The 24,512-nt window shown below is 49.0% G+C and overlaps 2 long non-coding RNA genes across 2 annotated transcripts; one reads left to right on the forward strand and one right to left on the reverse strand.

Moving 5' to 3' along the window:
- Positions 1–4,696: 4,696 nt before the first annotated feature.
- LOC143821484 (uncharacterized) lies at positions 4,697–22,838 on the forward strand. The gene is made up of 3 exons (XR_013225814.1): positions 4,697–4,870; positions 17,345–17,470; positions 22,761–22,838. It is a non-coding gene; the product is annotated as an uncharacterized LOC143821484 (long non-coding RNA).
- Positions 15,645–22,921, reverse strand: LOC143821483 (uncharacterized). The gene is made up of 3 exons (XR_013225813.1): positions 22,766–22,921; positions 20,629–20,740; positions 15,645–16,503 (listed from the first exon to the last, which is right to left on the reverse strand). It is a non-coding gene; the product is annotated as an uncharacterized LOC143821483 (long non-coding RNA).
- Between the last annotated feature and the right edge of the window lie 1,591 nt (positions 22,922–24,512).

Consider the following 24,512-nt stretch of genomic DNA (forward strand, 5'->3'; position numbering starts at 1 on the left):
AACTCCACAACAATGAGAAGGGGTGTACTGCAGCCAGCCGTGCTCCCTGGCATAAGTCGGCTGCCTTTTGGACTTCTCTTTCTCCTCTGCCATTAAGGGCTGCTGAAAAGGCAGCCAGTAAGCAGGAGATGCTTTTCTTGGCATGGGAATAAAGTGAGGGGGAAACATTCCCTCCTGGATTCCTCCACTTCTGGCTGCAGTTAAAGGGGCACATCTGGATGCAAGCCATAGCAAAGACTATCACACACTTATCAGGACTTTTGATCATTTGTGCACGGATGCCTCTGGATGGCAGGAGTAGCCAGCTTTGGGAGGTTAAAAATGATGGCATGACAATTAGGGGTGCTGGATCTTTGAAAAACATCTTTCAGAGTTCCTGTGTTTGTAATAATGGTTTACGTAGGAGTCGAACCCAGTCCACTGGATTGCCGTGGTGGTGCGTTTGGACTGGAATTCACATTTGCACAACCAGGCCAGGATCCAAGATGTGAAGAAGAAACCCCTCATTCAGGAAGATTCTAGCTTTGAGGAGAGGGTTTACAGCCAAAGTTAAGAATGTGAGAGCAACTTTGATGGATCAGACTAGTGTCCATTTAATCTAGCATCTCGTTTCACAGAGTGCTAAATGAGATTCCAGCCCCAACCCTTACAAGTGTAGAACAGAGGTTCAGGCCTCCTCCATTTGCCTTTCCCCTGAACACTGGCGTTCTGAGATTTCTGAACATGGAGGTTCTTTTAGTCATCCCAGCTAATAGCCATTGCATGCTGATCAACCTCCATGAATCTGCCTAATCCTCTTTTAAAACCATCTATGCTAATAGGCAACCCTTTGTTTATTATATTTCTATACCACCCTCTCTTTCGGCTCAAGGCAGTTTACATAGGACCCGGAGGTGAGTACTGCATAATTCCTAACATTGAGTAAGCAATAGTTACACCGTGGTTTCAATAACTGATAATAACAGTGTCTATATACTGGAACACTGAAGAAAAATAGAGTTGGAAGTCAATTCTTCTTTAAGTAAAGAATTATTTCCTTTTGTCCACTCTGAATCTACTGCCCACCGATGCTGCTGGGTGCTCTTAAATTCTAGAATTATGAGGAAGGGGAGAATTTTTACATTTATACACACTGAACTCATAGGTTCATTTATACACACTGAACTCATTATACACACTGAACTCAACCTTGGCAGCGAGGTTGTAGGTGAACATCACCACCAGGTTTCATCTTCTCTGCAATAAAGGGGAGTCGGAGCTGACCCGTTTCTGTAACTCTGGATAGAAGGCAGCATTGCTGTCCGGAATGAAGAGCTCATGCAATGGCTCTGCAAAGAAGTGTGGAGGCTACAAGCCAATAGATGTGGCCTCAAATTGCCCAGACAGGAAGACAGACGGACAGCGATGTCTCTGAAGAACTATGCATGTGCAGGAAAGCTTAAGGTAAGGGTATCCCCTGTGCAAGCACCAGTTCATGTCTGACCCTTGGGGTGACGCCCTCTAGCGTTTTCATGGCAGACTCAATACGGGGTGGTTTTCCAGTGCCTTCCCCAGTCATTACCATTTACCCCCCCCCCCCCAGCAAGCTGGGTACTCATTTTACCAACCTCAGAAGGATGGAAGGCTGAGTCAACCTTGAGCCGGCTGCTGGGATTGAACTCCCAGCCTCATGGGCAGAGCTTTCAGACTGCATGTCGGCTGCCTTACCACTCTGCGCCACAAGAGGCTCTTGCAGGAAAGCTTATCCCTTGAATAAAATGTGGTTGGTTCAAAAGGTGCCGCTGGACTCAAATTCTGTTCTGCAAATGTGAGAGGTAACCGTCCCCTGCCCCCCAAGATTCTGCTTTTGCTGTCTCCTGCAATTGCACAATAAAGAATTCAACAGCTTTGGAAATTATGTTTAGTGTCTTTCTTCAGCAGTATCCAAAGTAGTCAAGAAGTTGAGATAAGAGGCTTCGTGGAGATCTGCTCCCTGTCAGGCAATATCCATCCACCAGTTGGTCTCCATCGCAAAATCCAGATGCGATATCCAGCTGGAAAGACATCACGAGCATGGGCAGAGTCCCAAAGCCCCTGGAGCTGATTTGCTCAGCTGTCTATCAACCACCCTGATTCAAACAGCTTCATTTCTTAGGAAAACAGGGACTCAAAAGGGGCTGCCTGGCCATGGCTTCCTGTGAGCAGTTTGAGCAAGCCTTCCAAGAGAGAGGCATTCACCTCTCTCAATGCTGACCAGCTTCTGCAAGAGCATCTGGCCCACTCCTGCCAGCCAGCGTGGGGATGCCCTGGATATGGGTGCTGGCCTGAGTTGAATTGCTTTTGCCAGCAGCTGCAGGGGAAAGCAACTGGAGCTTGTCCATGCATCTGGGACTAGCAGCGTCCAAGGCAAATTCTGGTGCCTTGGCAAGGTGAACCCCAAAGTCAGAACGGATGTAAGCTATTTTACCAGGGAAATGCTTTGCGAAGGAAGGAGTCCTGTCGGCTGAAGACAGCTTCCACTGGGCCAGTTCACGGGAGGCAAAGCCAACTTCCTCGTCCCTTGGAAAGCCCCCATCCCACTGGAGGAGATTTTGCAGACCTCGCCGATAAGAGAATCGTGCCTCTTCTCCCACAGAAGAAGCCTTCCACGGGGCTCGAAGCCATAAGGCCTACAAGGGCTCCCTGAGTAGCCATCAGCGCACAGCTCAGTCCTAAGCGATTTCGCGCAGAAAGCAGCAGGCCGCGCTTTTCTCCAGCAGGTGGCGATAGAGACCTAGCCGCCCGGTCCGCCTGCCGTCGGGGATGAGGAGCGACGGTGCCGCCGGTGGGCTGCGGGTCGCAGCGCGGCCGGGAGTCCGGGTAGTTCCACGCGGGTGGCCAAGTGGCGGCGGCCCCGGAGGAGCGACTCGCCGCCCAATAAGGACCCAGCGCACGAGGCCCCCCTTCCGCACGCTCCTTTGGTCCTGAGCAGGAGGCTGGTTGACGTGTTAGATGGGGTTGCCAACCTCCAGGGGGTGGCTGGAGGGCTCCCACTATTATCATCGACAGAGATCAATTCGGTTGGAGGAGATGGTCTCTTTGGAAGGGTCCTCTATGGCATCGTACCCCCTCCGCTCTCCAAACCTTGATCTCCTCTGGCTCCCTCCCCCCCCCCCAAAAAAAATCTCCAGGTATTTCCCCATTCAGAGCTGGCAACAGTACCGTAGTACTAAATTAGGAACTGGCAGTCCTGGAGTCGAATTCCCACTCTGCCATGGCAACCCGCTGGGGTCATGGCTGCAATATGACTTTTGTGGGCCCCTCCCACAATAATAGCAATATTTAAAATTATTTCTGATATAACCTAATGGGCCCTAACATTTTTTTTTTCTGATGTGAGGGGGGAAAAAATTCGTTGGACCCTCCCAGTTCATTTTTTCCCCTTCTGACTTTAAAACATTTTTGTGAACCCCCTTCCCCCCAACATCGTGTGCCTGCTGTGCCGCATGGAGTGACCAGGGTGGTTTGAGGATATGGCAGAGGATGTACCACAAGCCCCATCCCAAGTTCCTTGGCGAAAGGATTAAAATGCACCTGGTATTTAAAGAGAACTCCTCTTTCTTGGACACAGAACCATGCAGAGGGGTCGTGGGGGGGGGGCTACACGTGGCACGTAGGCCCTCTCTGCTATGGAGCGGCCAGCAGCAGGGAAATCAACTGCAGAATTTTGTGGCTGCACATCAGATGGTTTCTATGAAAGATGCAGCAGCTGGGCCAAGGAGGAAGGTAGTCGTCCAGCAGAGCAGGGGCCGGGTGGTGCCTCGGGCATGGCACCTGTAACTGGGGGGAGCCAAGTTCATCCCTCCGCTGCCTGCCAGGCTCCCTTGGGCCAGGCATTTGTTCACAGCCTCCCCTCACAGAACTGTTGGGAGCAGCCCAAGCTCTTGGGAGGCAGGCTGGAGTAGAAACGTAAGAAAGAAAAGCCTGCTTGGGCCAACTCTAGCCTGGGAAATTCTTGGGAGAGTTGGGGAGGGAAGGGCAGTGCTTTTGAAGGGGAGGAAGCTCAATGGGGACATGAAAGGACATTATTTACCTTCCAGAGCTGCCGTGTTCTCCAGGGGAGCTGTTCTCTATAGTTTGAAGAGCAGTTGCAACTCTGGGAGAACACCAGGCCCCAACTGGAGGTTGGCAACTGTATGAGGCAGGAGCCTGTTCCCCTTGGTGCCCCCTTGGGCTATTGCTGGGCCTGCGGCCAAGAAAGGTTCCTGTCTCCCCCTCATGCAGGAGGGGGAAGATTAGTTCGTGTTGTTTTCCTCTCCCCTGTATAACAAGATTCCTCTGCTGAAAGGCCCTCTTTGGCCCCGCTGCTGAGAGCCTGGGGTGGGGAAATGCACAGGCGCAGGGCCCACAAAAAGGAGGGCAGGACTCTGACAGGCCTTTTGGCAGGCAAAAACTTGCCACACAGGCTGAGAAAAGGCCGGCCCAGCTAGAGTGAGGAGGGAGCAGAGAGCCTCAGCGGTGCCCTCCTGTGGGCCTGCTGCCGATCGTAGTTCCTGGCGTGTGCCCGAGGTCTCTCTCAAACCGCGAGCTGCCAGCTCCAGATAAACAAGCTCAACGTGGGTCCTGCCCAGAATTTTAAATGGGCCCTTTTGGCTCGTGCCCAGACGTCTAGAATAAACAAGCGCAGCTCTTCCAGGTTGTGTCAGCAGGGAGCCGGGCAGCAGAAACGGCCGCAGGCCCCAGGCGGCCAGGACAAGATTGGCGCTGGGAGTTGCACCCCTCCCTGCTCCCGCTCCAGGCCTTGGGGAGGTTGGGTTCCACCCAACAGCCCAGCAAGAATGAGCCCAGCAGCTCTCAGGCGACAACCCCGGGATCCCGGCTGTGCCTTAAATGTTCCTAGGGACAACCAGAGGTGAGGAAGCCGCTATCCCCTCACCTGCTCCTTTCTCTCCTGAGCTGAGCTGGACCTACAGGTGTGCTCCACAGCAGGCAAGCAAATGCCAGAGAGGGGAGCAGCAAATAGGGCAGAGGGAGGGAGGAGCACAGGGTTGCCAACTCTGGGGTAAGCCATTCTTGGAGACTCAGGGTGGAGTCTGGGGAGAGGAAGAAGAAAAGTTGGTTGTTATATGTCACTTTTCTCTACCCGAAGGAGTCTCAAAGCGGCTCATGATCGCCTTCCCTTTCCTCTCCCCACAACAGACAGCCTATGGGGTAGGTGAGGCTGAGAGAGCCCTGATATCACTGCTCGGTAAGAACTGCTTTATCGGTGCTATGGCCAGTCCAAGGTCACCCAGCTGGCTGCATGTGGAGGAGCACAGAATCAAACCCAGCTTGCCAGATTAGAAGTCTGCACTCCTCACCACTACACCAAGCTGGGTGGGCGACCCTCAGGTCCACTGGCTGAAGCACACATTTCCTCCAGGGGAACTGATCTCGGTCATCTGGAGAGAAATTGCAATACTAGGAAAACTTCAGACTTCATCTGCAGATAGGCAATGCGAGAGGTGTGGGCAAAGCCCTGGCCCTCTCATCTGCTGTCATATTGGGGAAAGAAGGTGCAGCCCTGCTCTTGGGCAACTTGAGACTCCATTGTTGTGAGTCACTATTTCCCTTCCTTTTATGGGTTAGCTGTATTTGGACAGAGAGTGGGCTTTAAAGGCTTGGGTTGGCCCAATCCCATCAGATCCCTGAAGCTTAGCAGGGTCAGCTCAAGCCCGTGTTTAAATGGGAGATCCCCAAGGTGGTCCAGGGTCCCTGCACAGAGGCAGGCAATTGCCTTGAAAACAGGACAGGGGTGCAGTCTGTCAGCCGCCGTTTGACAGCACTTCGCAGAGGGCTTGGGAATTGCTCTCACCCACCAGCTTCCTGGTGGGGGAAAGCAATTAACCCAATGTCTAGTCCAGGGGTGGGCAAATTGTGGCCCTCCAGATGTCCATGGACTACAAATCCCATGAGCCCCTGCCAGCAAATTCTGGCAGGAGCTCATGGGAATTGTAGTCCATGGACATCTGGAGGGCCACAGTTTGCCCACCCCTGGTCTAGTCACAAAGGATACAGTACGCTTCTGTTACATTCACAATCACACTAAGAATTTAAACCGCATTCTTCCTCTCACCCTGGTTTTATTTTTAAATGCCTGGTCTTCTGATGTGGCCTTTTAGGAAGTTCAAGCCTTGAGCCTTGACTCCCCAGAGCACCTGTATTCCTGGGGCGATTTGTAGGAAGCCACAGCAGTTGAAGAGGTATCCATTTTGCTGAATGGATGAGACAGGAGGCTTCTGGGCTCTGGTGCAACTAATGACTAACATGGCTCACTTATTCTACAAAACCTGATAATCTGGCATGCTGGACGCTGGTCTTGCCTGCTCCGTGAAAAACCACCCTGGGGTTATGAATCACTTCCTTTCCTGCTAAATGTGTGGAAATCAGCCGCCTCATTGGTTGACTTCTCAGGTAGTGTTCCTCCTCCCCTTTTCAAAGAATAGTTGGAGTGGGACCCGCTGGGCTTTGAAGATCACACCAGTTTCCCCAGAATTCTAACTGGTGGCCGCTAGAGGCTGGGAGAGTTCGCTGCTTTGGGGATCTGGTTCAAAAACCTTTGGGCTGGGTCCTGGTTTCTCTTTCTTGCTCAAACGTCTGATCTGTAGCTGTCCCTCCCTCTCTCCGTTTTTGCTCAGTGGTGCTAAATTAGGGCATTTCCATACCCGTTAATTGCAGTGAAATGCTTACTTAATGTAGTCATTATATTCCGGCCCCTCCATATGACGTCTCCAACATCCAGCGTCTGGGCAGTAACCGGCTGGCTACCTCCTCCATTGGAAAGCACGAGTTCTGGAATCGCATAAAGTGGACTCCCCAACCTATCTAGTGCGAGCTACCGGAGAGCAGCCAGCAGAGGGAAGTGATGGAGGCTCAAATGCGTTAAAGGCACCTGCCTCCCTTTCCCTTGCTTCCGGGGATGGGAATTTGTTTTTAAAAATGGCTAACTTACTGGAGCAACAAATAGGCAGACAAGCTTGCAGGCAATGCCAGAAATAAAAGAATTTGTTTTCAAAGTTGTAACAAAGTGTGCCTCTCTAAAGTTCCCACGTCCCCCAAAATCAGGAACGAGATTAATTTTTAAAAATATCAAAGGACTTATGATCCCATAAGGGGTGGCATTCAAAAAGCACTATGCATCTATGATTCTATGCACAGGCATTTCAACGGAGATGTATGATTATTTTAAACAAAATTAGCAGGCATCATGGGAGCTTTAAAACATGGAGAAAGGGGATTGGCAGCCTGGATTGATTGACAGGTGGAAGCGAGTCACATATAAGCCGCATTGCTCTCTTCCGCTATTTCCAGTAACATGTGGAGGGTAAGAAGTGTGAAAAGAAGGCAGACAAAGGCAAGGCAGCAAAAAGTTGAGGAGGAGCTGGGAGGTGCGATATGATTTAATGCTACGTCATTCAGCTGGCGGAATGCTATTTTTACTGATGTACGGAAATTGCCTTAGGATGACCATCTCTCCCACTATTACAATTGAGCTCCAGAAGACAGAGACCAGTTCTCCTGGAGGAAATGGCTGCTTTGGAAAGCAGCATCTTACTGGACCCAGGTCCCTCCCCTCCCCAATCCTCCCAAATCTCCGGAAGTGTTCCAAGCTGGAGCCGACAACCCTGTTGTTGAAGTATCATCACAGGTTCATAAGGAGAGAAGGGATGGCATTCGGGAGTGTGTGCAATTAATTGGGGATGAAGTCCAGGGATGCCAGCCACAGAAGGCAATGGCCTGGGAGGAATGGGGCAGGGCAAGTTTGCCAGTGTTGTGTTGGTAAGCCAAGTTTTGGCTTTATAAAAACCCAACAACCTGTAAGTGATGTCATTATGTTGGAACAACACTCTAGGATTCAAGGTTTAATAATAAAAGTTTGGTTGAATCTTACAGCAGCAGCCCAAGGTTTAATAATAAAAGTTTGGTTGAATCTTACAGCAGCAGCCCAACATGATGTTGCCACTTCTGTTTTTTTGCTAGAAGTGATGCTGGATATCAGTGTAACACCAACCCCCTCCCCCCCCCAAAAAAATCATTCTGCTGAACTGTGAAATGTCCGCTAGGAATGGGGGTAATGATGGCCCTTCCATTTTTTGCAGGAAGTGATGTCATTTGCTGGCACAATGCTGGTGTGTCCCTACCATGATCCCCCCCCCTTTACTGGCATAGGAAACATCAGTAGGGAATGGGGTAATCCTTGAGAGGTCTCCCCCCCCCCACTCCCCCATGAAGACTGATGTAATAGGAGTGATCCAAGGCAACAGGAGCAGGCAGAGGAAACACAATCCGGGCAAAGCCTCCCCACTCAGGAAGAAGGGGACAGATATCTGGGCAGCTCTTCTGCCGGCTACATGAGCTGTTGCTGGGCAGGGCCCTTACTGTAAGGTACAGGGCAAGGGCTGCTTGCTTGCTGTGACAGCAAATCATACCTGAGCTGCATCGCTGCCCCTTGATTGGGGCCACGTGGTCCCAGTTGAGAGGGGCGGATGATTAGGCCAATCTGGCTAGGGATGTGAGGCCTCCTGATTCATAGCCCTTTGGTGCTGAGGGTGGCAAAACCAGAAGTAAACCATCAGAGGCATTCCATATGTATTGAGGTACTCTGAATACTGTTCTCAGAATTTTGGATTGAATTGCTTCTAATGGTGATTGTTTTTGTACAAGCACAGCTGAGCAGCATACATGAGCTAACATGGGTTATGATGTTGACACAGGTGATGATGTCACTTCCACTCCCTGGATGTCTGTTTACTACAGTGGAATAATGTGTTGCACCATATTGGAGTCCCAGTGCCTTATTGCTTGTTCCTTGTTTGGTCTTTCATTGGGTCCCACCCCTCCTCATTTTACTTCCGGAGGCATGGCAGGGAGACATGGCCACCTGACATCACTTCCCGGGCTCCTCAAAGCCTGAAAAATTATTTCAGGGGCTCCTCCATGGTCAAAAGGTTGGAAAAGTCTGGTCTGGTACATCAGTGCAATGTTGACCCACCAGTCCTGACTCCTCAATTTTGCTCAGGGTTGCTGGCAGATGCCTGGCAGCCCTAAACCCACCCCTGCCAGGTAGGTTCTTCTCCCAAACAAAAGTAGCTCCATTACAATCATTGGATTTGCTCTGCAGTAACAACTTGTTACTGGAAAGCTGCAAAGAGACAATACATTGTAGAAACATGGCAGGTGGTATTGCCTGACAATTGACCCAGTTCTTCCACAACTAGTTTTACCAGGGAGTTGAAACTATTATGATGAAGAAACCATAATTCACGGTGTATATCCTCATTTGTTTCTCAGTACAGTGATCACCTCTAGTTGAACAGGTTTTAGTAGTGCTTCAAATGCATGCATTTGACTTGAGACAAGAGGAAATGAGTGCATAATTCATAGGCAATGACCCCTCTTCCATGCCACCACTCACTCTCTCTTAAAGCTGTCATCTGCCCAAAAGTCACATGGAGCTTCCTTCGAGATTCTGCAGAACAGCACCTGGGAATGGCAAACTCCTCCCTGTACTGAAGAACTTAGAAGCTTTCTCCTGTTGCATCTTGCCTCCCCAAATCTGCATCACCTTTGAAAATATATCCCTCAAAGACAGCAAGAAAGCCATAAAACTGTACAACTGATCAGCCTTGAGATGGCCAATTAGAACTTGGGATGGCCAATTAGAACCTGTTTATAAGAAAGGTAAAGGTATCCCCGGTGCAAGCACCGGGTCATGTCTGACCCTTGGGGTGACACCCTCTAGCATTTTCTTGGCAGACTCAGTATGGGGTGGTTTGCCAGTGCCTTCCCCAGAGAACCTATTTATCATGCAATCCAAAACAAAGTTACACCTTTGGAAACCTACTGGTCTTAATACACTTAGATAGGTGTCGCTTTGTGTAGGACCACACTGTTAATTGCTCCCCAGAGCTGTCTTTTCCTTTACAAAGTTTTCTGAAAGCCGGGGGTTTATCCAGCATGTTGTGGCAAAATATTTCACAAAACTGGGGCCACCACCAAAAGGAACAAGGCCCTCTTTTGCCAAACATGTACACCAGTGGGTGGTGATGGGTCTTGATTTAGCAGATGACCTGGAAAAGTGCACATTCCTGCAATTTCATGCGCGTTTGCCTGTCAGCCACCCAGAACCTTGGCTTTGCTAGACTGATTGGGCATCATGGATCAGCTCTTGGTTTTCTATTCTGTAGGCAGATTATTTTTAGACACGATGACAGACGGCTGCAGGTTGCCAGCTTCCTTTACATAATGCCGTGCTCGAGATGGCAAAGGACAATATTTGTCACAGCAAACAGGAAACAATGAAGACAAGCTGGGCATGGTGCAGAGAACATGCCGTTCTCACAGCAAATGGAAGAGTAAAGTGAATTCTGGAGCTAGTAAGACTGCACACAGATGTCCACGTTTGGAAGGAGGGGATTCCTATGCAAGTGTGGCCCAAGTAATTATACCCTCTCCTCTCCTCGGACAAACTGATTCTACAAGTGTGCAGCCCTGCCCAGTTTGCATTTTTTAAAAGCCAGCTGTGAATGGCTTTTTGACAACGTTCCCCCTTTCATGAAGATATTTTCTGAGGGGAGCCATGTCTGTCTGCAGTAGAACTGCAAGAGACCAAAAAGATTTCCAGTGTACACTGAAGATATTCCCCCACCAAATCTTGTTGGCCTGTAATTGAATCTAAAGCTCCTTCTCTAACAGTTGCTCGGAGAAGTGTCACAACTGTGTATTGAATTTTTCTTTAAAGACGAAAGATGGCCACGTCCATAAATGTACAGTTTAAAATATACAGACAGCATTCTCGAAAGCACTCCAAGTCCTAGTATGTACATATGCAAGATTGTCAAGTGTGCTGTTTCCATTGGAATTATGGTTTAAGCATTATGCCCATGTTTTCTCCAAGGGTGGCACCAAAGGCAACAGACAGAGATGTGAATTAAATCTGGTTCATTCTGAGCCCATCTAAGCTTTAGCTGTTCTGTGGTCAGAAGACAGCTGGCCTGTTCTTTGGGAATTCCCTTGAAGTTTTACCTCCAATTGGCTTATTAGGCATTTCTCTGAAGTCAGCTGATAACTGGGATTCTTGTGTCTTCATTACACAGAACCTTTGTGTGAGCTTGGTCAGTTTCTGCTGCAGAGGAGATGCCATACCAGGAACTTGCTCAATGGGGAAGTGGATGCATTTGCATTCTGAAAGCCTTGGCAACCTCACACAAATACAGGGTGCCCTCAGCATCCCCCTGCAGGGCTACACCCCAGAGTGGTTGGATATGGTACTACTGTTGCCTGATACTGAGGGCCATTCCGCACCAGGATCTATGTAGCAAATTGGTTGCGGAAGGAAAAAACGCCATTTTAAATAGTGGAATTCGTTGTTATGCATACCTGCCTTTGTAGTGGAATCCAGTTGCGTTTCTATCGTTTCCCCACAGGTTTCCGGTCTCGGCAAAAATCGCTAGCCAGGAAGCGATATTGCCGAGCTTTGTCCCGCCCCTGGCCATCAAGCAGCCAATGGGCGGCTGTTATCATGCTCCCAAAAAGCCCCTTTCCCTTTAAGGAAGGGTTTAAAAAAACACACAAACACGTTGCAACGAATCTGCGTTGATTCGTTGCAATGGAGAGACCCATCTAGCTAGCAGGTGGTGTTTGAGCTGCCATTTCATCATTGCCATGCTCCCCCTGAGTGAAAAAAAAATACCCCCCCCCCGCACGGGCATGAAAATAGAGTGAAAAATAAAGGGAAAATAAACCAGCAAACAGGGCTGTGTGGTGCTTGGTGCTTGGTGACTTAAAACAGCTCTGAGGAGGAACTGCAGCCGGGGAAGCCTCACTGGGTAAACGAAGGCTCGCCGGTGTGTTGATCTCCGCTCGCTCTGAGAAAAAAAAATGGCGATCGCTTTGCCGGAAGATCAGAGGAGAGAGCCAGGGGGAGGGACTTTGCAGAAACCGCAACAATGGTAATGCACACTTTCCCGCTAGTGTTGCAGATTGGTTGCAAGAGTGTAGCGCTTTCCAGAGGGTGAATCCACTTTTTGGGATTTCCCTGAAAGTGCTACAATGAAGTGCTTTTTGCGGATCGGTTTCAGGAGTGTTGCAGATTGTCAACGACGTTGTGCATAACAGCAAATCAGTAGCAATTTCAATTTGCAACCACTGTGCAATTTTGAACGAGTACGGAATGGCCCCCAGTCATACCACTGGTCCATGAAGAATGGTGTTGCTTATTCAGACTGGCAGCAGTGTGCCGAGTCTCACAATGAGGCCCCAGAGGGACAGACCAGATCCAATGGGATGAAATCAATTCAAAAGAAATTTTGACTCTCAGGCAGCCTGACTCATTCTGTCTCAACATCTGGAAGAAGTTCCTGACAGTCAGAGCGGTTTTTCAGTGGAATAGGCTTCCTCGGGAGGTGGTGGGTTTTCCATCTTTGGAAACTTTAAAGCAGAGGATGGATAGCCATCTGACGGAGAGGCTGATTCTGTGAAGGTTACAGTAGATGTACGGTTGTGAGTGTCCTGCATAGTGCAGGGGGTTGGACTAAATGACCCATGAGATCCCTTCCAACTCTATTATTCTATGAGTCTATGATTCTATGAGGCCTTTCAAATCACCTCCTATCTGATTCATTTAACTTCAGATGTTGGGATCAAGGCTGTGCATAAAGGCGGGGGAGAGGGTTGAGGGGTTAATGCCCCGCCCCAAGATTAAATAAAAGAAAGAATACGAAAAACTACTCATTGAATAATGAAAACCTACTAACAATGGTACGAGATAGAAAAATAAAGAGAAAAAGAGATACGAGATCGAAAAATAAGAGAAAGGGGGAGTTTTAAAATTAAAGCAAAAGTGAGAAAGAGCCAGCCAAGAGTTTCACGAAGGTTCTGGAATGTATCATAACACACACACACATACACTTTAAAGATCCTGTGTACAGGCCTGGCTGGGATTGAACCTGGAACCCCTGCATGCTGAGCCATAGTCCCTCCCCTATAGCAGGGGTAGTCAACCTGTGGTCCTCCAGATGTCCATGGATTACAATTCCAAGCAAATGCTGGCAGGGGCTCATGGGAATTGTAGTCCATGGAGGACCACAGGTTGACTACCCCTGCCCTATAGGACTCTCCTTGTCCTGTGTGGACAAGCCGACACAGCTGCAAATAATTGTTGTAATACAATAAACTCGCACCATAGTTAGGCATTGTGAGACCACCTGCTTTTCAGGCTGCAGATACAGGGATAAAGTTACGTGCAGCCAACTGTCAATTATTTTAGTTTTATGGCTGGGGTGGAGCCATTTGGATTTTCTATCTCAGTACCCAAATGTCCCAGGCTGCCTCTATTGTTATCCCAGATTTGGGGGGGGGGGGGCGGCAGTGTCAACTAGCAAATCTCTAGTTGGCCATCCAAACATTAAATTGACCTCAGCAGGGCCAGGGCTTTTACACCCCTCACCCCAGCCTGGTAGAATACTGTGCCTGGTGAGATCTAGACTCTGTGAGGCCTTAAAACAGTTCCACAGGGCAAGTGAAACAGCTGTCCCGTCAGACCTATGGCTGAGGCCCTGGAACAACATCTGACAATTTTGCTGTCCTTCAAGTTTACCTAATCAAACCTACATCTTGGGGATTATATCTTGCCATTTTGTCTCCACCCCCCACACCTCCCTTTATCTTGTTAAGGATGTGGCACTGGTGAAATCAGTTTAAAATGTTTAAATTTTAAATCTGTACGTTTTTAAAATGTGGAATCTGCCCTGAGCCTCTGGGAAAGGCCAGTCTAGAAGGGCAATGATAGTAAGTAAGTAAGTAAAAATAAATAAATAAATTCTCAGAGGTGGGTCAGAATGAATCTGTTTCAGGGGAAAGTCCTACAGATCTTGCCTAGGTCTTTCTCCTCGGGGGATTTCAAAATGCTTACCAGAGGTGGACCAAGAGAAGAAAGGATATGTTGAAAGAAGGCAGGACCACAGCTGGGAACAGACCTGGGGGTGGATCTTACTCCAACTCTGCAGATGTTTTGTTGCTCTAGATTAGTTCAGGTCTTGCTTGCCCCTGGCTCCCATTCTACTCGCCCTGGAAGCACAAGTCCCTTGCGTGTGCTACAAAGTGATCCAGCTGCTATAAGCATGGACTGAAAGATGCAATCCCCCCCTCCTCCCTGTTTTTTCAGTTTGTAAGCACAACATAGTGATTTTGGGGTGTTTTTAAAAGTAACAGGATTAAGAGAGATTATAGAGTGGTGTGCCCCCCTGTGTTCAATACAAATGGATGAACATGCCCTTATCTCTCCAGGCAAAGGTGGCTGCACGAATCACTGATTGGCTAGTACCCGTGACATCGCCAAAAGAATTCCAGTCCTTGAAGCAGTTGTGTACCTTTAAGAAACAAGTTTCAATGTATATTCATAATCCTAGGATGAGGGATGAACATAGAACCAAATATGTGTCTGTTCTCATATGCTTCCTTGAAAAATAGTAATGCTGACAAGCCCATCTGAAGTGGGATAGGGGTAAAGGCCAAGGACCGACCCAGCATTTAACATAGCAGAGCACATGTCTATATACAGATTACAAAATTGAGAATAAGCCAGACTCTCCATGTGGCTGATTAATCTGTTGGGATTTCCAGAGCAGTCTCTGCCCTGGAGGGTACATTGTCTGAGGGACAAATAGACCTGACAACGTCTGACAAAAGGTAAATTGTGTACATGCACAGGCATGATTGGGGCTAGGCAGGAAATAGAGGCAGGATTTAACCATGAACCGCAGCTCATTCCCACTTAGCAAAACTGAGATCCTTGGATTTGTACTGCTATTTTAAAGAGGGAAAGACGGTTCTTTAAAGCAGGGGTAGTCAGCCTGCATTTGCTGGCAGGGGCTCATGGGAATTGGACATCTGGAGGACCACTTCCAAGGTGCTAATAGCAGTGTGTAGCAAGACCAAATGGAGGTTGAAGAGTTAAATCCCTCCTCCCTTCCTCTGTACTGACCCATTTGAATAGGAGCTGTTAAGATGGGCTGACTACCTACTTCAGATGGATGATGGTCTGTGATTATCACATCTGTTTTTTGCCCTAGTGTGTGTTTTGCACAAGCCAGCCTTTTAAAGAAAGGAGCCTCTGGAGGTTTTGAAACACTTACTAGAAGTGGGCCAAAAGAAGAAAGGAGATGTTGAAAGGGGATATCTCCTGAGCAGGAAAGGGGAACCCCAAGTCAGACCAACCTTCCAACCTGCCCCATTCAATTTTCAGCCATCACTGCTAGGATTGCTGCCCCCTAAGGTTACCTATCAAAAGCTGAGGGCCAGAGTTCCTCAGGAATTAGAACTCGTCTCCAGACGACAGAGATCAGTTCCCCTGAAGAAAATGGGAAGTGGACTCTGTGGAATGCAGCAAGTGAAGTCCCTTCCTAGGGATTGCCCCTCAGTTTCCAGGAATTTCCCAGACCACAGTTAGGAACCCTACTGTCCGCCCGTCCACCCCCCTGCCCCTACCCTGCCCCCCAGCTCACAATGCTGCAATGGTGAATCCACTTCTCCTATGCGAACGGGGGCTCACAAATGCATGACATGTTGGGGATCGATAATCAGCTCTTCTGTTGTCTTAATATCCTTGTAACAGCAGCTGCCAAGTGGTCAGAATTGGGTCAGGATGACAGAATTAGGATAGGGTTACCAGCTCTGGGTTGAGTTGGGGTTTGGGAAGGAGCCTTAGCAGGATACAGAGCCACAGAATTTATTGTGATTCCATGAGATCTCCAGGCTTCACCTGGAGGTTGGCAAAGCTTGGTTAGGGGAGAATGTCTTAACCCTTTCCACTCCCACCGTTTTGTTGGTGTAAATTCTCCCCTTTTGAAGCATCCAGTTCTGTGAAGCGTCTCCAAGAAGCTCTTTAGTCCCGTAAGAAACTTTGCCTGTGATTCCTTTCACCTACTGGTTATTCTACCCACCCTTCCAAGTTTCGTGTAATTTAAACATTTCTGCTTCCAAACGCAGCCACATTTGCAGGCCCTCTGCTCTAGGTCTTCCCCAGAGGCTTCTTCTGGGACCCCCTCCCAGTTCCCCAGCCAGCCCTGAGCAGTCTCTCCACCCGCCGCTCCCCTGGGGAATTTTAATCCCAGCCCAACTCCCACTCCGTCTTCTGAAAGCCAAATGGTGAAAACGTTGATGCCCATCACCTTGTCCACGGGGAAGTGGGCCATCTGTGGACCTGTCACAGTCAGGGGCTCCTCTGCCCCAGGAGCAATGGCAATATTACTTTTTAAGAGAGGGGGGGGGAGAAAAGAAACCTTTGTGCTCTTGCTGACAAAATGAAAGTCGACGTACGTGCCAAGGAAAGAGGAAACTCAAAACAACTGACGTGGCAACTTCTTCCCGGCCGCTGCATTGTGCTCTGCCCATTGTGAGTGGATTTTGGCAGAGCCACCGCCTGCCCACGTGATGGCTGTTGTCTCGAGAGGCAGAAGTATTCCAACTGGCCAGCTTTCAGCCCAAAATAAATCCCGTGCTTGAAACCTGAGACAGCAGACAAAAGAGGCTCAGACAAATCCCATTCCAAAGAACCACCGGCTTTGTTTAACAAAAAGATTTAAGACACCATTACCAATGGGTGGGGCACCAGAACTGGCACGCCTAGTGGGGAATGAGTTTATGCCCTGCCTGGACAAACTTGTAGGCCTGGCTTACCACAGTCAGGATCCTGCCTCTTTCCTGCTGGCCTGGCCTCCTCCCAGGCCCCTAGATTAGAGGCTGCAGCGTCAGAGCATCGGCGGCTGTAGGCTTCACAGGGTCCACCTCGTGAAAGGGTGTGTGTGTAGGGGGGGGGGGTCACCATTGCTCTGCAAAGACTACTGCTGCTGTGCACTTAGGTTAACCTGCAATGGAAATCGGAGAAGACTTATTGACTCGAATTGCCTAAAGGCATTAGGGTGACTTCTCTGTAGAGATTCAGCCTGCTCTCCCACATTGAGGATCCAGGGACATTTTTCCCTCATGCAAAACAGCTCCATGGGACTCTGCCAGCTGGGGCAGGGAATTAGGAAGGGGAACTTGTAACTCTTTCCCCTCCAGACATTTTCCCCCACTCAAAGGACCACCGCCATACGCACACACACACACACACATACTGTACTCGCAAACATCTCTACCTGTTTCTGCTTAAACTTTCAATGGAATAAAAAAAAAATACACACGATGGACTATGATTCCTATGCCTGGATTGACAAATATTCCCTATTCTAGCCAATCAGAGATCTTTGGAAGAGGAGAAAGAACTGCTTTTTTTCCTACCCAGCTTTTTACTACCCAGAGTCTCAGAGTGGATTACAATCACCTACCCTTCCTCTCCCCACCACAGACTCCCTGTGGAGCTGAGAGAACTGCGAATGGTCCAGGGCCACCCAGCTGGCTGCATATGGAGAAGTGGGGAATCACACCTATTGCCTTTCTGCACACGGGGAATGTAGTGTGCCAAATGCCGAAGGTAGGTGGCGTATTCCACCCCCCCCCCCCCAGATGACCTCCAGAGGCTGGCTCGCTATATCTGCCATTTTAAGCTGCGACAGGGAATCCCAAAAAGTGGATTCACCACCTGGAAAAGTACGATCCCCCAGCAAACAAGCCGCCTACAAACAGTGGGAAGAAGGTCTGGAGGGCGAAATGCGTTTTAGCCTATATCCCGCCCCTGCTCTGGTCCTCTTCCCTCCATTCCCTGCCAAATGAAGTGACAGCCCTGCTCTCTGCCCCCAGCATTGCAAACAACATAATTCTCGTTAGGTGTTCCTGCCTCCATGCAGCCTTCCCATTCCCTTCAGTCTGCAGATCCCCATCCTCTCCACTGCTCTCTTTCTCCCCAACTCCACTGTGGAGGCAGCGCTTGGTGTACAATGTGCTGGGGAAGGAGAGATAGTGTCCGGGAAGATTGGGCTGGCATGGACTGTCAGGGACTGGCGGAGCAGCAGGGTGAGGGGAGAAGAGAGCAGCGGATGGGACAGGGGGAGGGGTCTGTGGACCAAAGAGAACAGGAAGACTGCACGGAGACAGGAACGCCTAATGAGAATTATACTGCTTGTAATATGTCAACGGAAGTGACATCGCCACCCATGTTAACAGGCAGGCTGAAGGTGGGCTGAGGGATGGAGAGACAGGAGGAAGTTTAAGGCGGGAGTAGGTGTGCAGGCTCTGCCCCCTCCCAGGTGCAGAAACCACAAGAGACCTCACTCATGCTCAGGAGAGGGACAGGGGAAGTAGCCAGTTCCCTAGCTTGTGGCTGAGTCTATGAAGGCAGGAATGGAAAAGGCTGTGGACCCCCTCTAGAGCTACCATGGACTGGGGCTGGGGATCGCTGGATTGGACAGATGAAGCTTGAGGATTTTGACACCATCTTCCAAACTAAGGTCCATTGCACGTTACCGCCAGGGCCACTAGAAGAAAAGATTCTGGTGATAGATATGCACCTTTAGAGAAGGCAAAGTGGAGACTTTCTGTATGGCTGAGGGTTCACACTGGGAGAGGAGGGTGAGCTTAGGACACAGGCGGGAAGATGGAATGAGGAAGAGAGCTGAAAATAAGACCCTCTGCCCTGTGGTTCCAAGGCCAAGTCGGCTGCCTGTCCTCTCTCTCTCTCTCTCTCACTTGGGGTTTCCTCAGGCGAAATACCAATGAGTCAGGCTGCCTGAGAGTCAAAAACAAAAACACACTCCTGACAAAGCACATGGTGCAATGTTTGTAAAACTGAGGCAATCTCCTAGGGGTGAGTCAAGACCTTTCCTGCATTGCAGCAATGTGCAGAAAGACACATCGTCTTGGGGCATGAAGGGGTAGAAGAAGTCAAATCAGGTCCAGGGCCAATGTTGATCAAGAAGGCGTATTGAGGCAGAAATGTAATCATACAGAAGGTACACCTTCTCAAATACTGCTGAAGGGCAACACTGATATGCACACCTGAGGAAAGGGTTTTTGTCTGAGCCAGTTTACAGGCACAAGTGGCCACTACAACAACTCTGCATCCCTTGTCAGAGGGCCTCTCACGAGGCAAGCTGAGGCAGCCACAAAAAGGGCTGAAGAAGAAGAGCTGGTTTTTATACCCCATTTTTCACTACCTGGAGGAGCCTCAGAGTGGCTTACCATCCCCTTCTCTTCCTCTCCCGAAAACAGACACCAAGGGCAATGCCATGGGAGAGACAGATCTGACCAATAAGGTACAATCCAGTCAGAAGTTCTCTTGCTTGATCTTGCAGAGCTCCTGCTGATTTCAAAGAACCAAGGCCCCAAACTGATCACGGGGAATAGGGGTGCTGCTTGGATTTTTCGAGAGTCAAAGCTCTGATTCTGAACTGAGCCCTGCCCTTAGAAATCCCACTAGATTCCTCACCACATGCACACCCTCTTTTCCATACTATTAAAACATCATCTCCCCTCATCTCCTGACGGAGCTGAGTGGTATGTGGTTGGGCTGGGTTCCTTGAGGACAAAGAACGATGTTTGAGTCAGTGGCATGATCCAAAATATACAAGAGTTCAGAAGTGCACCTCTCTTTCTTCCTCTGGGTGATGCGAAATTGGTGAGTGTGGCACAGAACAAGAGCCAAGCGAGTGTAGAGCCCTCTCAAACAACCGGAGGGCTTCTTGCCGAATCAGAGGGAGTGGAGGAAGAAACCTATAATATCAGAAATGAAGGATCATCTAAAGAGGTTGGTATATGAGCCTCTTGTGATGCAGGAGTGGTAAGGCAGCAGACATGCAGTCTGAAAGCTCTGCCCATGAGGCTGGGAGTTCGATCCCAGCAGCCGGCTCAAGGTTGACTCAGCCTTCCATCCTTCCGAGGTCGGTAAAATGAGTACCCAGCTTGCTGGGGGGTAAACGGTAATGACTGGGGAAGTCACTGGCAAACCACCCCGTATTGAGTCTGCCATGAAAACGCTAGAGGGCATCACCCCAAGGGTCGGACATGACCCGGTGCTTGCACAGGGGATACCTTTACCTTTAAAGAGGTTGGGGGGCAGCAGATTCCTGAGCAAACAGAGGAAGTGCTTCTTCACGCCTCAAGAAAATTAATTGCTACGGAAAGCGGTAATGGTCATTAGATTCTCTCTAGGGCCAGCAGTAGGCAGCTTTTTTCACTAAAGGGCCGATCCACATGTTACAACATCCTAATGTCCTCCATGAGGGCTTCTGACCAGATGGACACCAGGTGTTCTGGGCTCAGAATTCAAGTCCCAAGTACAGGGAAATCCAATAAGGACTGAGACTGTACTGCACAGGGAAATCAGGCTTAAGCCTCTCCGCATACCATTTTCCAGACCTGGAATGGTCCCCGGAAGCCTCTGTTTGCACCACTAGTGCTTAATTTACTTGTCGTCATCAGTACAGGCATGGTTCCGCAATGTGGCAAAAGACAGGTCCCTGGTCAGGAAAGTGGTGAGGGTGGTGGAGAAGTTTAAGTCTCCTATCCCTGTGCATCACAATCCTGATCGAAATTTGGGCCCATGCACACCCGGGAATCACAGTCAGATACCAGCTCCTCCAAGTAGGCATCCAAGCCAGAAGATGGGACAAAGATCCAGATGTGGTCCTGTCTGCCATTCTGCTCCTCAAGTCACTTGATCTGTTAAAAGAATATTTCAGGTGATGTTAAACTTACTCCAAGTTTAGATGAAAAAGCTCCCGCAAAGTGGATATGGCCCTGGGTCTATCGATGGCTCTTCATCATGACAGTTTCATGCAGGGTTCATGTGCCACCCAGGACCAGAAGCCTGGAACAAAAGAGAGACCACTACCTTCATATCCTGCTTGCACAGTTCCCAGAACCACCCGACTAGCTGCTGCTGGAGACAAATGCTTGGAGCATGGGGCAGTTGCTTCTATCCAAGCAGGACCTGGTAAATAGCAGATGGCTCTCTCCCCATCTCTTTTAACTAACCACATTTGCCACTTCTGTGGTAAGTGGGGGTATTAGAAAAAGGCAGGTTCTGTCTTGTTTTCAGAACGATCTTTCCCTTGGCTAGTGATGCTGCCCTGCTTTGCTACACATTAGAATAGCTGACCCAGCTACCCAGATCTCCTTCCAAGATGGAACACCTGGCCATGAAATGGGGGTCACTCTGGATGAGCAGGTAGTTATGAGTTTCCTGCATCATTTATATATCTATTTATTAGATTTTTATACCGCCCTCCCAGCAGGCTGGCTCAGGGTGGTGTACATCATATTAAAAGCACCATAAAATAAATTGGAGTGGCAATCTAAGTTAGTGTCAACAGAGCATCAGCACCAGCAGTCCCGGGTTGGGATGTGATCAGATCTTCAGGGGATGACTATAGTCAGGGGGCACCTTTGGGGGGGGGCAGCAGTAGATGTTAGGCATTTCATTGGCCCCAACAATAAGCCTGGCAGAAGAGCTCCGTCTTGCATGCCCTGCAGAACTGTGCCAGCTCTGTCAGGGCCTGGATCTGGTCTGGAAGCTCATTCCACCAGGTAGGGGCCAGGATAGAGAATGTCCTGGCCCTGGCTGAGGCCAGGGATCACCAGCTGGTTGGAACTTGTGGAGTGGAGTGCTCTTCAGGGGGTATAGAAAGAAAGGCAGGAGGCTGGACTAGATGACCCTGGTGGTCCCTTACACCTATATGTGGGATGCAAGCTCTGCAATATGATAGAGGTCTGACCCTGTGTACAGGAGGCTGCTCACTGCAGTCGAAGGAGGGGTTTGTGGGCAGGTATTTGCGGAAGTCGGGGAGAGGAGGAGGTGTTCTTCTCGCCTCATAATTACCCTCGTTTTGTTACTGCAATTGCTGCTGGGTCTGACCCAATGCCTTTATTAACAACACAGGCTGAAAGAGGTCCAGCAGATAGAGTTTTGTGTGGGAGAGATAGGGATCTGTAATACAAAATACTTGGCATTCATGCCGACCTAGAATCTCGAGGATTCGGGGGGGGGGGGGGGGGAGGAAGCTGTTTGACTGGTAAACCACTTTACACTGCATTTATCCATTTAGAATATTTCTATGATGCTTTTTCAGAGTCCTGCTTAAGGCCATGTACACTTAAAAACCCACAGTATTAAAACGCAAACCATGAAACACAAGCAGCATAAAAACTATCCATAAAACCGAAGCAGACTATGAAAAGGCTGATAATGTAAAACCCATAATTAAGAGACTGGAAAAAAAGGAGTGTCTTAGCTTGGTGCCTAAAAGAAAGTAAAGGAGGCGCCAGGCAAGGCTCAAGGGGAGGGCATGCTAAAGGTGACAGGCCTCCACAGAAAACGGGGTGTGCATTTGTTGACTTTGCCACTCATAGTGGCAAATGGGTGCAAATGGGTGAGGGTCTATTGCAGGGGTCTGCAAATATTTTGAGCATGTAGGCTAGAGCTGCAAGCTCTGGATTGTGATATATCTTGGGATTTTAGGGGTGGAGCCAGAGGATGGCATGATTTAGGGACAGGAGGGACTGTCCTGTATATATATAATAGCATATGATTCACTTTCCAAAATGAGCATTTTCTCGAGGTCAACTGGTCTCTGCCACCTGGAGATGAGTGGTAATAGCAGATTATCCAGCTACCACCTGGAAGTTGGCAACTCTGCTGTAGTCACCAGACAGTGGGTAAAACCACAAAATGGCTGCTGCTGCAGCTGGCAGAGACAACCACAAAATGTTGGGTAGTGAAGTTATGCATAACTCTAATCGTACCTCTTCAACATTTCAGGCAGAAGCTCTGTTTAATAGAATGCATTATAAAATGAGTGTGGCATTTATAAATATTTTCTTCCATACAGCTTACCTTCAGTAGCGGAGAGAAGCTGCTGCCAAAACTACTTCAAAACAATCTGCAAAGCCAATCAGGTTTCCAGTGGACAATCAGGAGCCCTGCTGTAAAAAAGCTTCATCGCACCCTGGAGACGTTCTAAAACACTTGGCGGGCATCGGGAAAGGTTTTGGTGGGCACTGTGGTGCCTGGACCACTTTGCATCCCTGGGTCATAGGTTCATTTGGTTACATTCCAAACATGATCACACCCACCTCTTAGAGCAGGGATAGTCAAACTGCGGCCCTCCAGATGTCTATGGACTACAATTCCCATGAGCTTCTGCCAGCATTCGCTCTCTACTATTGACTATGTGTCAATAGTAAGGTGACCAGATTTTAACATTGGTAAAGTGGGACACCATTGACGGGGGTTCTTGATATATATATATATATACCGTTTACCCCCCAGCAAGCTGGGTACTCATTTTACCGACCTCGGAAGGATGGAAGGCTGAGTCAACCTTGAGCCGGCTGCTGGGATTGAACTCCCAGCCTCATGGGCAGAGCTTCAGACAGCATGTCGGCTGCCTTACCACTCTGCGCCACAAGAGGCTCTTATATATATATAATTTTAACATAAGTACAATTTGCCAGGTGCCCCCAGATGTCCCTCCAAAAGTGGGACAATCTGGTCACCTTAGTCAATTTTACAAATTTGAAATGGACTTGATGTCTGAAGAAACTATAAATCTGTTTTAAGTAATTTAATAAGATTATCTTAAGATCCGGTGTGATATTACTGCATAACATATTCCACCAAAATATCTTGAATTCTGGTCATGCCCTAAACCTATGTATCCTAGTCAGTTCTTTCTGATTTTAGGGCTCTGTGGTTTTATAGCTTTAGATTTCTGGCATTGTATACAATTCTGAATGTTTGACAGGAAACGGTTTCTAAACAATGTAAAAAATACATACGTGAATGCCTCAGGACACATCAGAGCCAACTATATAAACCATACAAGTAGTTTGTAGGCATTTATTTTATCGCGAGGAGCAAAGCCCATTTTTAATACGAGACACAAGAAGGTGGAAGGACCCTCTCAGGGCAGGGCAGCCCAGCTTGCTGGCTGGGCTGACACATCCTGCAGGAGACGTACCATCCCTTGCCTTCTGTCCTTGTGCCCTTGCTCCTGCACAGCAGGGAGGGCCAGCAGGTGAGCCCCCTTGAGCTCTCCCAAGGCCAGGAGGCTTGGGTGATGGCATGACGGGGCTGGGCAGACTTCCCTGTTCTCCCACCAGCCATGGGGGTGGGGAATGCAGGGTAGCTGTGGCAGTGTGGCTGGATGCCTTTCCCCAGCTCTTGGGCTTACCTCCTGGCTGCTTTTCCTCCTCATGTCAAGTGCCAGGAAGCAGCATGGAGGAAGAGAAGCAGGGGAACGGGAAAGAGCCTCTGATTGGCCCTCAGTCAGGGACTGCCATCACCCTATTGGGAGGATGTCCCCCAGTGAGGACCAATCAGAGGCTCAGCACGTCGTCGGAAGGACAGCAAGGTTTTTATGAGGTACGATTAAAGGAATAATAGTGAATTCTGTCAGAGAGAATTGCTAAGGCAGGCAAACAAAGGAAGATCTGCAAATTAAAATCCGATCTAATGTGGGAGGCAAGCCCGTAGTGAGCATATCTACTAGGCATGATAGTTAAATGGAACCTCCTTGTTCAGAGCAAGGCTATCTCAAGCGAGGTACAACCTAGTGACGAAAGCCATCATCATCACACAC

This window comes from Paroedura picta, chromosome 12 (genome assembly GCF_049243985.1).
Source record: "Paroedura picta isolate Pp20150507F chromosome 12, Ppicta_v3.0, whole genome shotgun sequence".
NCBI lineage: Eukaryota > Metazoa > Chordata > Lepidosauria > Squamata > Gekkonidae > Paroedura > Paroedura picta.